This window comes from Pezoporus flaviventris, unplaced genomic scaffold (genome assembly GCF_033815535.1).
Source record: "Pezoporus flaviventris isolate CSIRO_AGI_PZ_B2104156 unplaced genomic scaffold, CSIRO_AGI_Pfla_v1 ptg000001l, whole genome shotgun sequence".
NCBI lineage: Eukaryota > Metazoa > Chordata > Aves > Psittaciformes > Psittacidae > Pezoporus > Pezoporus flaviventris.
In genome coordinates, this window is record NW_026892549.1 from 3,992,374 (window position 1) to 4,006,239 (window position 13,866).

The window sequence follows — 13,866 nt, forward strand, 5'->3', positions numbered from 1 at the left end:
CTGGGACCAGACACTGAGGAAAAAAGAAACATCATGTAATTGAAGGTGAATGTTGATTTGAAAACAAAGCATAATTTGACAGTGGAGGAATTTATGTGCCTGACTATTAACAGATCTTTTTTCATATGATCAAGTAGTCATTTGAGTCAAGGAAAATGTATTAACCGGTCTGGCTGCATTTCCCAGTCATATGTCAACCCATGGTGTTTGCCAGGAGAGATGACAGAAGTGTCTGTGAATTGGATTATACTCCAGAGGTCCCTTTTTTGACTGGGAGCTGGGGTCCCAACAGTATAGTAATGATAGTTAGCACTTACAGATACTGGCAAAGCTGTGTTTGGTAACTCTTGGGCTATGGATGTGTCTTGCATTGATACTAGATACCACAAAGTCAAGAGAAGATAAGAGGAGATTGTACCCTGAGAAATGGAGAAAACCCAGTAATTTGGGGATAATCGTTGTACCCACACAGTCAACTGAATAACTGAAAATATTAGAGGGAAGTGTCCCCATAGCCATCTGTGGCTATTGTAGTTCAATTAATAATTTAGATAGGTATCTGCAATGGCCTATCTTCCCCTTCCTTCACATCATAGCTTCCCCTGCTTTTTTTTCTTTCTCCTCTTCTTCCCATTTTTTAGTAAGTGAACATGGCAGGAACTGTGATACAAGCTGAGTCCTGGAGAAATGTAATAGGGTCCTGTGAAACCCACCAGTATGGTTAGATGTGCCATCACTTCAAGCAGTTGTGGCTTTGACAACAGATGCCATGCTGGCATGGGTTTGTCCAGGCACTTTTCTTTCCTTCCTCTTCCCCAGCAGCCCCAGCAATGTTTCACGGTGCTGGTGCCTACCTGGCGCTCTTGGTCCCTGAGGGACAGTCTTGCAGTGTGACTTCTTTGTCTCCCCGTCCCTGACCCAGATCCCTTCTCCTTTTAAGCACATGAAGGCGTGTTTGCCCAAGAGTGAAGAGTTGTGAAATCAGGGTTGGTGATGGGAAAATGGTCATTCAGTTTTCAAAGGCATCTTCCACTGGAGTTTTGCTGCTCAATTGAGGGTGCTGATGCTCCCTGGCAGTGGCTGCCCCATTCTACAGACATGTCCAGTTTATACTGTTACATTGGGGTAATACTCAAGAAACTGGGCCTTCATGATAACACTGTCCACTACCAGCAAGGTGATGCACGTGGTGTGCCATGTGATGATGTGAGTCCTTGGCTGTCAATATGGCCTCATTCACATGCATTTGAAATCCACTTGTGATTTCCAGGAGGGTATGTGGAAAAGATCTTCTAAAATGACTCTCAACAAGTGTTACTGGCTCAGAGGATGAGCGCTCATGTAGGCCATATTTAAGTTATCAAACCCAACAGCTAGAGGCAAATGTCAGCTTATCGTAACTGCTCTGTAAACAGAAATCATCACATAATCTTTTGTCTCACCCGTCACATCCAGGTGACAGCCCAGGAAGCCTATTAGCAAATGCCAACACGCCTACTGCACTGGGGCGAGTTACATGCCTGGGTTAAACACCGCAAGGGGAGTAAGGAAGCCTCAGCAGGGTAACAGCAATGAGTCACCTGAAGCCAGAGAAGTGCTAAGTGATTTTCTCATGGGAAAAACTGAGATCTAACATCACTAGGATCAAAAACTTTTTTTTTTTCCTTTAAAGTTTCTCATTGAAAATATTATTCATGGTAGAAGGGAGCACAGAGAGGGGTACATATACTCATACTACTCTTGATGGGCATTTTAGTCTGAATTTTGCAGTGAGAAGACAAATTATTGAAGTATCCAGAGCCAAACAAATACCAGAGCCAGTAGTAAAATTCCAGGAATTACAGTGCATACTTCAAAGTAAAGTGCTTATACTAATAACCTGATAGCAGTACCTGTTTCAAAGTTAGAAGCGTCTTGTCAGTAAAACACAGTGTTCACAGATGTTTTGATCTGCCAGTACTGCATTTCTGAAGAACTTAATATGCCCATTTCTGCTGTTGCCCCAGTTTGGGAGCCCAGTACCTGAGTGGTTGTGTAGATCCTTTCCTGAAATGGCACAATGAGCCCCAAGCAGTGGGTCAAAGCAAATCCAAGGGTCTTCCCCAAGCCTCTCCTGTTAGGATGTCTGGCTGCATTTCCTGTCCTGTGCTTCTCTGCTGATGTTGCTACATTGCAGTTGTTGATTTTAGACCAGAATAATGCTGAAAATGAGAGAAAAGTCCAGTATGATGCTATATACGTTGTACAGCATCTTTCCAACTCTAAGCCAGTGCTAATGTTGCTTTCAGCAGGCGATGAACAAATAAATAAAACCCTAAATGATATCTGCATCTGTTTGCCATAAGAAGCTCCCCATTTTGCAGAGCTCTCAAGTTAACTTGAAGCTAACAGCACAAATCAGCCCAGCTCTGAATTGAGAATGGGGAAACAGCTCCTTTTTCTGCTCACTGAGGACAGATGCTAATAGAAATGCTGCAGAATTACCCAACTTGGCAGTTAAACATGGTCTTTTACAAGTGGAGAATTTGCCATCAGGGGTAGAATTTACAAAAAAAAAAAAATTTTAAAAGAATTTTAAAAAGAGAAAAAGGCAACACATTAGCCACAAATTAATAAAACCATCCCAATTTATGCAAAACATGAGGCTTCAGGGACCTGTTTCAGAGTCCTTTGTGTCATTAAAAATGCACCTGCTATTACAAAGCTCTTTTGATTGTGTCACATTTTAAAGTCCTTTTTTTTTTGTGCATCCTTTAAGATTAGGTGTTTTTTAGTAAGAAAGCCTCTCCAAAATTGGGGGTGGGTGATTTTTATATTGTTTCAGTAGAGATGGTCTTTACTTCATTCTAGCATAGTTTAAAAGTTTAAAACCATGCTGCTTTAGTCCCCCAGATTGTCACTTTTAACCCAAAAAAAGGGGTTTGCACAGGTTGTCTTAAATAAAAAAAATGCACATAAGTGAAACAGCACAGGTTTTGTGGCTTGATCTGCCAAAGTAATCTGCTTCACTTCCCAGTTATGGTATAGATTGACTGGCTGAATTAATATGGGCAGTGATACAGGATATTTGAACTCTTGACAGTTATTTCATTCTGTTTTTTCCCAGCAGTAAAATGGATTTGTTCTGAAACCTGGAAAAGAAAGAAATAAACTTGGCAGATGCAGCCAGTTTATGATTTATTCTGAGTTTGTAGCCTGATCCAAAAGCCACTGAAGTCTACAGAAATCTTTTGGGGGATTTCAAAAGGAATCTCATCAGGCTCTTGATTAATATGCTGGGGAGTTGGGGGGTGGCACTTGTTAGGGGCTGAGGGAGCCTTGCAGATCTAATCCTTTTTTTCCAGGGTTTGCATTCTCTTGGTGTACATCCTTTCATGCAAGTATCTCAGTGTTCCTTGAACCATATGTATTTGGATTAAAAGGTAATATGAGGAGTGCTAAGAAAAGCTGGAGCCAATTCCCATTTTATTGCAGGAAGGCCTCGAAGTGATGTGAGGAGGGACAGTGTGTCTTACATCTGGGGCTGTGGGAACGTTACTTAGTGGTTGCAACAAAGACAAGGGTTTCTTGTCAGTTCTGTTTCCCTCTTGTCCAAGCTCTCATAGTCATGTGCCTGCTCTGAGCAAATTCTGGGGTGGAAAGGAAACAAGGGCTGAAGGAGAAAAGGGTTGCATTTTATGATCTCATAGCATGGGCCTCACTTCAAGGGATGCTCAGCAGGCAGGTGTCTCTTCTCAGGGTGCGGGTGGACCAAAGGAAGTCTCAAAGCTTGTGCTCTGATGCTCTTTGGATCTCTGTTTCATGAGGCAGTGTAAGTGTGTGATCTCAATGAAGCCAATTAACCTTCCTGAAGCATCTGGAAATGAGATGAGTAATACTTGTAGCAGAATTTAGCATGCAGCATCTTTGAACTTTGCAGTTATCTGCAGTTTTCTAGACTGGAAATTTTCCAGATTTTTCTAGGGTGGGAAAAGCCACTGCGTGATGTATAGAAACAAAACAGGCTTCGCATCCTGATTTATTCCTGATCTTATTATTGTGTGACAGGATCAGTTATCTCTCAGGCAGTGGTATTAATTAATGATTATAAAATATTTCCAGTTCTTGGGAAAAAAAATGCATCACAGAACTGTGTGATTACTTGAGCTATTAATTAGATGGCACCTGAGGTGGGAAACCTCCTGCTTGTTACTGTCTGCAGCTGTGTTTCAGTGTATGTTGTGAGCTTCAAACTCTTTTGGAAAAGCTTGTCTTTTAAAACCTTTTTTTTTTTTCATTAAAGTGGGAGGAAATCACAGATGATCTTTCACATGATTCTTCCAACACCCGGTCATTCATCAGGGGAGACTTAAAGATAATAAACTTTTTGTTTCAGGCAATTACTTAATCTCGACAAACTCCTGTGTTAAGCAGGGCTATTAACTGAGCAGGCCATAAATCAGTGTGTTGCCAGGTGGGTGAGTCTCCTGAACTGCAATCACTCTTCAGGGCCTTCCAGAGACCCCTTACAGTCCTAAGCACCCTCATTACACAAGCAGCATGCTAACAGCCTGCACTTTGCATGAGCTGTCCAGAGAATCCGCGGCAAACTGCACTGGGACCATTTTTAACACCAGTCGGAGAATTTTCATACCAAGGCAGGATGATACATGGGCGTTATTAGCCTGCACCAAAACCACAGCTGGGTAAAACAGGTAACTTCCTCACCCTTCTCCTCGTCGGGCCTTCTGCTTAGTTAAGAGCAGCAGGCTGCCTTACGCTTGGTTAAAAGCCAGCTCATGCAGTATCCTCTTAGTCTAGGAGTCTAGATGTCCTGAAGCATGAAAGCTCACAACACTCTTCTTCGAAAGCTACCAAGATGTTTTTTCACCTGTGTACAAGTGCAAGGAAAAAAAATACCCAGCCCTGCAATTTTATTGTAACTAGTAGAAAGCAGACATCTTTGCTTCCATTTCCAGACAGAAGTTTGGTCAAAACGCACAGCAGACTCCATAGGGTTTTCCAGACTCGATTTGTTAAGTTTTATAAATAATATAAACAGACCTTTCATATGAAGGGGAAATTTTTCAAGCCACTGCCTATAGGAACAGTTTGATTTCAGTTTGTTTTAGTGCCTCGAGGAACGTATGCGTAAAGAAAGCAAACTCACTGCTGTGGTTTGGATTGGAAAGGCTAGAAATGCCAGCGCTGCATTTGAAGCACAGCCTTGTCCCGAACGAGTGAGAAAGCCTTTGTAGCATGAGTCAATATGGGTGTCCCTGTGATGGCAGCAGGCAGCCCTGTGATGGGGGAGACCGTTCAGGTAGGTCTATGCTCAGGGCGGGCTGGCGTGCCCTTTCTTGCTGGCACTGGCATCTGAGCTTTCATGGGATTTAGGCATCTGCTTGGGAGTTTTTCTTCTGCAAGGCAGCTTTCCAGCTCTCACAAGTTTTGCCGGTGTGTTGGGCAAACAGCTTGTGGTGCACTACCTGATGGATTTGGGGAAGTGTATTAAGTTTTCAATGGCCAGTCAGCCTAGTTACTCCATACGTACAGTTTGGCCAACACCAGAAGCAGCTGTGCTCCCCCCGACCAGCACGGTGCAAGCTGGCATGTGAGCATGATGCTCACACATCTGAAGGGAAGGGGTGAGTTACCTTTCAGCAGAATGCACTCTGCAGTCCAGTCAGTACTGCAGCCAGGCGGGGAGACAAGTGGCCAAGGGAGGTCAGGACTTCGCTTTCAGTGGCAGCCTGGGCTGGAAGTGGTTGCTGAACAGCAGCCTAAGGGCCTTTGCAGATTTGTGCACCAGCGATCTCATAGTAAACTGGTTCAGGGAGCTGGTTCAGCCAAACCCCCATGCAATAAAATTTTAGGTGATTAGTTTTCAACTGGATGAACTCCCTGAGCTGGCTCTGTATGATTGCGTGAGTGCCAGTGCCACCTCCGGGGAGGGGTGTGAATGCATGGCTGGAGGCGGAAGGCAGGGTCAATTTGAATGCTAAATACATCCCCATCTGTAGACTTGCTCCTCGGGATGCAGCTTGGGATGACACTCCTCAATAGCTTTTATTTGCATGAGCAGAAAGCACACAATCAGGGCTCTGCTAGACTTGTTGTTGGATCAGAAGTGTTATGCAGAGAGCAGTGTGTGATAGCTGATGTGCTTTCCCTCCTTTGTCATTCTCTATTATTGTCCTTTGTTGCCTAAACTCCAATGTAAGGCTGCTGAACTTCCCCATGCCTCTGCAGCAGATATTCTGGACTTCATCATGTGGAATGCAGCTGAGGGCATCAGTGTCCTCTGGTGCTTCTGCTGCCTCCTGGTCATAAATACCAATTAGTGCTTTCTCCCACAGTGCCTCCATCTAATGTCAAATTACAATATAGCATTGTATCATAGGTGATGTGAAGCAGTTGTACTTTTGAGAGCCAAGGAGAAGTTTGCTCAGATGTAAAATCAAGTTCTGGGAGCTGTAAGAGCGGTTACGTTCAGCTGCCTTTGGACTCACACTATGGTTCTCTGCTCCTCAGGGTCCCTGCCGCAGGAGGCAGGTCCTCTGTCAGGACCTCATTTGCATGTGCATCAAATGCATTTCTTTCTCTTTGGGATACCCAGAAAAAGAAACATCTTGAGGACTTGGGGAGTCTCTGCTGAGGACAACAGGAGAGAGGCAGGGGATACTGGAGAATCCTCCGGACACTCAGCAGTTGGCTGAGGTTCACACAATTCCTTTTCACTAGCTGTTTCAAGTGATGTGGCTCCCACTGTGAAATGAGCTTTAACACTAAATACACAGGGGAATGAAAGAGTTTGTCATTCATTGGCCTGGTCCCAGAACAGTCAGTAGCAAATTTCCTTGGCCTGTCTTTTTTTTCTTTTGGAAATTGCTGCATCAGCTGGCGGTTGCTGACTCCAGGATGCTACTGGCTTCCCAGGAAGCAGGATGATAACAACTTGGAGGAAACTTCTCCCCTTAAACCTGTAGGCATTTTCTCTTCCGTGAATGTGTCTTTCTTGTGGAATCCGTAAGTTTGCATAGATGTTTTAGACATCATGATTTTTCTTCTGCTACTGGTCCAGGCAGGCACAAGCTAAACCACCATGTGGTCTGCCCCCACCTCCCTGCCTGCCCCTCGCATGCCGGGATTTCTTCCTCACTGTTTGGGATTTTTTTTGGTGGTTGTTTCTTTTTCTTCTTTCCATTCTCTGGCAGCAGCTATTGGAAGAACAAGCCCAAGATCCACCTGGCCCTTCAAGCTTATCAGGCTGTGTCTTTTGTTGACAAAGCAGCGGTGGCTGCACTCTCATGCAAGAGTTACTTTATGGAACAGCTACTCACTCGAAAAGCAAACTGTCTTTTATTCGCTTGTGCTGCCTTTCTCCCTTTAGAATTGCAGCCACAGCTGAACCACAATGTGGCCTCAGATCTGAGTCAGTCTAGAGGGTTGGTTTTCCTCTCGTTTTATTCCTCCCCCCCCCCTTTTTTTTTTTCACTCCTCTCTTTTTTTTTCTTTCCCTCCTCTGCTTTCTGGAGTTGGCACAATCCTGTGTTATTAGGACATAAGCTAGCTTGTTCTAGTGGAATTTCCTGTCTGATTTTAATTTCCCTCTTTTTTTTTTCCCCCCTCAAAGTGAGACAGAAAAGCTTTTTAATTGCACTGCCGTAGGTTGGCCTTTCGGGATATTATTATTCTTATTAAGTACTTCCTGTTGGGAGGCGGCACATGAGTAGAAGTAACAAGGATCTCGGTGCAGTCATGGCTTGTGGCCTCTTTGTTTGTTAATAACTGTCAGATTGGCAGCATCCTCAAAATACATCTTGGCCTGACAGCCTTGCAATTAAGTGATTTTCAAGACTCTCAACATTTATAGCTCAAGACCTGTGGAATTAATAAGCAGCATTAGGCCTTTCGGGTTTGTTTTCTGCTGTTCAGTAGTCATAGCTTGTCTTCCCTGTAATAAAAAGCTGGCACTGGTGAGAAAGCCTTGTTCTGGAAATCCCCAGTATGAAGGTAGAAACTCCTGGTCATGTAGTGGTAGGGCAGACTGGCATGTCCCAGGTGGGATTTGCGTCCTGTTGTCCACCTATATCACATCATTGGTGACGTGTGTTTCAGCAGGTTTGCTGTGCCTGCAGAGCATCTAGTGATGAATCTTTGATGCTTCTGGCCGTGGAAGCAAAGGGGCCTTGACAGCAGCCGTGTGCAGTGCAGCTCAGAGACTGAAACAGCAGTGGCATGTTAGTGGAGAAGTTGCCGTGTGCCATTGGTGCTGCTGATATTTCAGATTTCATGGTGTATTAAAGTCAAGGCATTTCAAGATCATCACTTCCATGTACTTCTTGTAGTCTAACATATAATAGATCATAAACTATCTTGATCTCTTCTGTGCCGCTTTTGACAGCAGCTGCAGATTCCTGGAAAATGTTTTCTGACAGAAAACTGTTCTGCCTTAAACTTTCCCCCAACTCAGGCTATTTAGGATGGAAGATCATGGCTGCTGGCAGCAAGGCTGATCAAGAGCCTTTTCTAATTATTGCTCTTTGGAAAGCAGTCCGAGTTTCGGTATTCAAGCACCCTGCTGCAGGACTTCCTTGTGCTTGTGGGGTTCCCTCAGGCAGAAGGAGAGCTCTGCTTTCATGTTATTTACCCTTCCCAGAGGTATAAAAAAATAATGATTTGTCCCCTTAAGGTTACTACATATCAGTAATCTGAAGACCCCAGGAATTCTTGTAGAAGAATAAATAATGCATTGCCTGTATCCACAGATGCCCACCTGAATATCTGAAGATACTTCTGCAGACATGAATATGGATATATCCTCCCAAAACCATTTTGAAGTTTTTGAAAGTTTTGGATACAACGTGTTTTACAAGAGCAAAGCCAGAACTTTCCATGTGGTTCTCCACGGGTTTCTGAAAATTCCTGTTTTCTCACCAACAAGCAAAGTGCCCCATTTTTCATCACACCTGCAGTGTGATGTAAGGCCAGCTAGTGCATGGGAGCACCTTGCAGGGTTTCCTGGCATCCTCCTGACCCTGCTATCAGCAGCTGTCCCTAGTCCTTCATTGGCTGAGGCAGAAAGCTCCTCATGCAGCATTTTGGAGATTGTAGGTAGCAACTGAGGCATTTCAGGGTTTGATTTCTTAATGACAATTCTGTGTTCTTGTAGAAAATGTCAATGAACTGTTAGATTTTTAATCTAAATTTTCCATGTAGAAGGAAAGGCCATTTTTAACCTCAGTGGAATTGTTCCAGTTCTTTTGCCCTGGAAAATACTGACAGGTTTAATAACCTTAACAGATGTCAGGTGCTGCATGGCAGTGAGCTAAGGAGAGCTGCTAGGAGCTTCAGGATGGGTTAGACATTGAGGTGAAGAAAAATGTCCTACTTCCATTAGGACCTGAGTTCATTTAAGCACTCCACTTTCTTCTTGAGGGTGGAGGGCAAAATCATGGGCAAATTCGTTCAGCGGTGCTTCAGTTTGGCCACAGGGCCATGAGGGGAGCTCGCTGATCTAATCTCACCCCTGTCCCAGCTGAAAGAGCCAGCTTGCTTCACAGATACCTGCTTGCCTTCCGCGCTTTGGATGCAGCCTGCGGCTCAGCAGCACTGCCCAAATGAAAAACAGTGGCTGCGCTGAAGTGTGTTCCCTGGCTCTGTGGCCACCAGGACCACATTTCTGCCTGCCATGTGGCAGTGCCTGAGTCCTAGGTGAGGGCTGCTTAATGGCAGCCCTCAGCATCTTCGAAAGACTTTTTATTTTAAATCCACCTGAGTTGAAGCAGTAGAATAAACTTTGTAAGATGATAAACTCCTCTGGGCTGTCCACAAGAGAATGGACGGTTGTGATGGTTCCCAAGGAGGTTTCCTCTGGGATGCTGGTGAAAAGCAGTCTTGCATTTGCAGCGTGACGGAGATGTTTACTGTGTCTCATGGGCTTTATAACATCTTTGTTACGTGGGTAACTCCAGGAATGGGCTTTATTCTGTGTAAAGTAAGTACCACATCCACACAGACAGCCAAAATCTGTGTCCCTGCAAGGAACTGAGTGACTACTCGTGTGGTCTTGCTGCTGGCTGGAAGGGAAACAAATGGCTCCTAGGTGTTTCCATGGAAGTCGGGTGTGTGTGAGGAGCTCCAGCAGGATTGCTGGAGAAGGGGCAAATGGAGAAGCAAGCCTTCTCTGTGTTGTCATCTGCTCCTGGCTGCACCTCAGTTTCTCCAAGTGCAGAGTCATGCAGACTCTGTCCTTCAGATGCTTTGAGGTGTCAGTATAATAATGCTTGTTTCGAGGCTTTCTGTGGGTGATTTTATAGCTGAAAAGCAACATATTTTTTATTATTTCTTGTTTCATTTTTGCAAATCTGCATCCCAGCAAGGCCCCTTCTTCTTCCAGCACTCCTCCAAGGTATTTACTGTTACCTGAGCTGTTTATTCAACAGCAGTTAGTTGCGTGCTTTTCATTACTTACCTGAAGGAGAAGTTTGGCTTGCCTTACCCAGCCCACAGTTACACTGAGTGTGTTGTCTTCTCCAGCATCCTGCCACTCACTGTCTGAAAAAAAATAGTTATGTAAATCAGGCTACCACCGCCTTTCTTTATTAGGTATGTTAGAAGAAGAGAAAACTGGTTCTGCACCCCTCTGGATGGAAACAGCCATCTGGAGAGGGGGTGTCCTACAGGTGAGCTGGTGGAAGCCTGCCTCGCATTTATCCCAGTTACAATGTTCATAGCAAGCCAGAATGAGTATTTGCTATTATTTTACCTGCACAGGTCCTTTGTTATTTTTGTTAAAGCCACTTAGCAGGTAATAAAACAACATAATAATTAACCGATCATTATTGAAGTATGCTGTATGAAAACCAAACCAAATGCTAACAAGCCAAACAAAAGAAAAGCACTCATGGTACAGCCCTGTTTATAGTGCTGTCTCCTGGAATCATTATACACGTTGATATAATAATACTGAGCACTTAATTACCACATCATTTTTAAAGTGCTGTATAAACATTAACCAAACCTCTGAGCTAGGGAGGTATTATTATCTCCATTTTAAAGAAGGGAAATTCTGACACAGCATGGTTAGTTGGTAATTTAGTGTCAGGCAGATGGTGGGGCAGGAGATGAGGTTGCAGCTCCATGGCTGGTCTGCTGTGATTTTGGAGACAGAAAAGCAGAGCTGCTGAGGAGCCTGAGATGGCTTTTTGTGAAATGCACGGCGCTGCGGTTCAGGGAGGGACGATTCTCCCCCAGACACCTTCTCTCTGCTTAGAAAACATCAGATTGGTGTAATTAGCAACCACATAATTATCCCTTTTTGAGGCAGGCACACGGTGTACTTTGCAAAGTATCTAAACAACATTAAAATGAAGCTCTCAAACAGGGGCTCATGGGGGCCTAAGAGGCAGCTACTGTAGCCTTGTGTGTCTGTTCTGCCTCCTCCCTATATTGATCTGAGTGGTGGTTCTGGGAATGACTTCCCCTCTTAATATTCTGCATGGTGGTACATGACTTCATCCAAGGAGAATCCCACAGGCGCATCAGCGTGATCTGCTCTGTCATGTTTCTGTGACCCAGTTTTCCCTGTTCTTTGTCTCAGACCTTCCCTGACCCTAGGCCTATTATCTCTTCCAGTAATTCACCCGAGCCATTATTAATGGTGCATTAACTTTGGCTACACTTTCAGCAAAGATGTTTTTCTTGTGCTCATTCATTCGCTCAACTCACTTAAACAGCTAGATCATTATTGTGGGGACGTCACACAAATACAATAACATCTCCCTTGCTGGCACCTACAGCGCTGCAGCGCTTTGCTGGAGGGGTGGCCATCCAAATACAACACTGAAACGCCCAGGAGGGACTATCAAAGGGAGTCAAGTAGCCACACACACGCTCAGTGGTTCGAGGGTGGGTTTGCTTCCCCTGCTCGCACACCAAGGGTGTCTGGGGATGCTCTGAAGCCCACTGAGTTCAGGGGAGCTCTGACGTGAAGAAAATCACTGCAGGAAGGCTGGGGAGTAAAGCACAAGCCCCTCTTTGATGTTTCAGAACAAACCTGGTGTTTGCTGCCACAGTTGTCGGATGCCAAAATATGTCCGTTTAAAATGTACACTGTAAATGAGTAAAATTGGGACTTAAAAAACTTTACAACAAAAGGGATGTTGTCTACAGTTTACTTCTCAGTTGATGCTTTGGGTTTCTCTGAGTGATGACTGAGTGAATGATGCTTCATTTTTGTTGTATCTTTAACTTTGCACTTGGGAGGGAAAATGTGGACAGTGAGCAGAGCTTCTGCTTTAGAGATGGGGAAAACTTGCAAATGTCTCTTCTGATGTCTCAGAGGTTTCCATTTAGTGTCTAGTGCAGACAGCAGTTATTTTCCTGTTATCCTTTTCAAAGAAGCTGGACCTGAGAAAAAGAACAGACAGAAGCTGCTGCAAGCTGCTATATCACACTGAGCAGCATCCCACCATCCCAGTAACAGGGATGAGGCCCGTGACAGCACAGCATTGCTGCTGCGAAAACACTCGTGGACACTCACCAGCACCTGCTGGGACACCCCTTCCCATTTTTTTTTCTGTGTCAGCTGCTTGTCCACAGCTGCTAATGACACCACCATGACAGGAGTGCGAGCTGTTGTCTGGGAAGTTTTTCTGCCAGTAATCCTAATCAATCCAATACCCTGGGGCTCTGAAGCCTTTTAGAGATAAAGTTACAGTTTCTGCCTGCTGTGGTTAGCTGCTCTTGTTTGACTGCATAGACTTGGGCAAGTTATTTTACGTTGCCCTATTTCAGCCCCTCTTGAGTAAAAAAACAATGGGTTGAGTTTCAGATGCACATTTGCTTCTCTACCTTAGTAGAGGTGAAGCTCTGTTAGACTTTGCAAAGTAGCTTGTGATCCCTTTATGAAAGTTGAGACCCATGCATCACTAAAACCATAAGAAATCAATCCGAAAAGGATCTCAAGAAGTCAGTATTTGGGTTTCTTCTTTTCTGAAATGTTTGATTGGTTGGTTGGTTTTGTTTGTAGGTTTGTTTGGTGGTTTGTTGTTTTGGGGTTGTTTTTTTTTTTTGGATGTTTTTAGAGATTTGTTGAGAAAAACCCTGCAGGTACTGAATTACCCAGACAGCAATCTTCTACTTTTTTTTTCCTTCAATGAATGACTTTTCCTGTTGATTGCAAAATATATATGCTCTATTTCTGATGGCAAAGAAGCCCCCTCATATCTTGGACTGCTTGTTCCTACAGAAATTTTTGGACATGGTAGGAAACCCACTTTTTTTTAGCCCACATGGCGGCATGTGCAGCTCATGTGTGTTTCAGATAAAGCACTGGGAGCCAGTACAGATGGGGTGTGTAGGGCTTCTCAGGGTGCCTCACTAGCTAGTCTCACTGCAGCACCCCAGTTGCAAGTGGGAACAGAAGATGTCCTTTAAGGCCTTTCCCAAGGGCTTTCCGAATTGTTACTGTAAAAGTGAACTGCAGATGAAATCCAGTTCAGTGCTGTGGGGTCTGATTTCTTCTGCTGCCTTTTTTTTTTTTTTTTTTTTTTTTAGCAATCACTGATGTAAGCTGAAGTATTTGGAATAGAAAGAGCTTATTTGACACTTCCTAATTCTCCTTTTGGGGCTCAAAAAAAGGTGGTGCTGTGGGTGATGTCAAACTAGCTCCTTTGCCTGCTATACCAACCCATGCACGCAGTCTGTTTCTCTTGAAGCACGGATTTATCTGTGGAGATAATCAAAAGCCTGCATCATCCTCAAAAAATGCCTGTTTCTGATGCCTCCCTCGCCGATTCTTGGGATTTTCGGCAAAGGGACATCCCCTTTAAACCTGTTTCTGCTTCATATCTTTTCTCTTTGAAGCCAGAGGGTTGGCTG

At 44.3% G+C, this 13,866-nt stretch overlaps 2 protein-coding genes across 4 annotated transcripts in view; both read left to right on the forward strand.

Annotated features, from left to right (window-relative positions):
* The window catches only part of RALB (RAS like proto-oncogene B), a 410,529-nt gene that overhangs the window by 371,556 nt on the left and 25,107 nt on the right, over positions 1-13,866 (forward strand). The window lies entirely within an intron of this gene.
* The window catches only part of GLI2 (GLI family zinc finger 2), a 200,002-nt gene that overhangs the window by 114,493 nt on the left and 71,643 nt on the right, over positions 1-13,866 (forward strand). The window lies entirely within an intron of this gene.